A 1,595-nucleotide genomic window follows, 5' to 3' on the forward strand; every position below is an offset into this window, starting at 1 on the left:
TTTTCAAGTACTTTGGTTTTCTGGGAGTCCCTTTAAAGTAGAAGGAATAGCTAAGATTTTTTGCTGCTAATTCTAAACTTCGGTATGTGGTGAAGCAAATCATTGCTGAACCTAATTGAAGTATTACTTAAGCTTACCATGAAATGGTCTTTTTCATGCCGATTCTACTTGGTGAAATTACTGATTACTTCCTTAAATTAATTTAATTTTGACTCTTTGTTATTATATTATATTTATAATATATAGATAATTATATATATATATAAGATATATATATAGATATATTATATATATATATATATATATATATATACACACATATATATTATATATAATATAAATATTATTATATTATATAATATATATATATATATATATCTATATATATATATATTATATATTATTATTCAAAGAAATTCCAACTCTGCCTATTTTTATGTTTTATTTATATTCTTTATAATATTAATGTAGAATATAAAATCGGCCTTTTGGCTAAGATCAATGTGTAGTATCTGTTCTTATCAGCTTAGTATCTGATACGGTCCCTATTTGGGACCATCGATATTAAACTGATTTTTAGAACGAGGCGAAGAGTTAGGGGCTTGCTCCACCTTTGCCACGAGTTGGCCTGGTATAGCAGTACTTCCAGGATTCAGCCCACCTCCCACTAGAAACAGCGGTGGTGCCCCAGCATGGCCGCGGCCTTCGGGCTAAAACATTTTTAAGGATTTAAGGATAGTAAAATGAAATGAAGTATTGATTGTCTTATTGAGTAGATGAAATGTTGAATATCAAATATTAAGGGACTAGTATACTTTCTTGCATTAAAGCAGTCTTCAAGGTCCCAAGTTGTGACAGGAGTGTTTCATTTTACTATATATATATTATTTATACTATATATTCTATATTCTACATTAATATTATAAAGAATATAGATATAACATAAAAAACAGACAGAGTTGGAATTCCTTTGAAAAATATATATCCCTCTATACACAATCATACAAACCCCTTTATATATATATATGTGTGTGTGTGTGAGTGTGTGTATATATATATATGTGTGTGTGTGTGTGCGTGTGTGTGTGTGTGTGTGTGTGTGTATTGACCGCTAGCTCCAAAAGTTGTTTTTTTTTAATTCTCTCTCTTTATTTCCTCGTGTTCCGTTCTGTTGAAGATCGTAGGCTCGAAACGTAAAAGACCTTCTCACCTTTCCGTGTGTTAAACAAATACCCCTGTTTGTTGTTTATACACCTGTCTTCGTCTTTTGCTTATCTGTAAATTTCAACAATGTATATATATAAATATACATATACATGCATGTATGTATATATTGAAAGTGATCTACTATTGACTAGTTTCCTATCTTCTTAGGCCAGCATCACAGAAAAATCCTGTGAACAAAAGAGGGGTTTCTTTGTACGTTTGATCAGTGTTGCAGAAGGCTTGACAAAAGTCATGACGATCCCGATTTTTTTTTTCTGTCCACAGAAATATTAAAGGCGGCGAACTTGCAAAAACGTTAGCACGCCGGGCGAAATGCGTAGCCGTATTTCGTCTGCCGTTACGTTCTGAGTTCAAATGCCGCCGAGGTC

At 32.0% G+C, this 1,595-nt stretch overlaps 1 non-coding gene across 1 annotated transcript; it reads left to right on the forward strand.

The window, feature by feature from the left end:
- The first annotated feature begins 474 nt into the window (after positions 1-474).
- On the forward strand, positions 475-666 carry LOC115232218. Its single transcript, XR_003883618.1, has one exon. It is a non-coding gene; the product is annotated as a U2 spliceosomal RNA (small nuclear RNA).
- The last annotated feature ends 929 nt before the right edge of the window (positions 667-1,595 follow it).

Source organism: Octopus sinensis, unplaced genomic scaffold (assembly GCF_006345805.1).
Source record: "Octopus sinensis unplaced genomic scaffold, ASM634580v1 Contig20047, whole genome shotgun sequence".
Classification (NCBI taxonomy): Eukaryota; Metazoa; Mollusca; class Cephalopoda; order Octopoda; family Octopodidae; genus Octopus; species Octopus sinensis.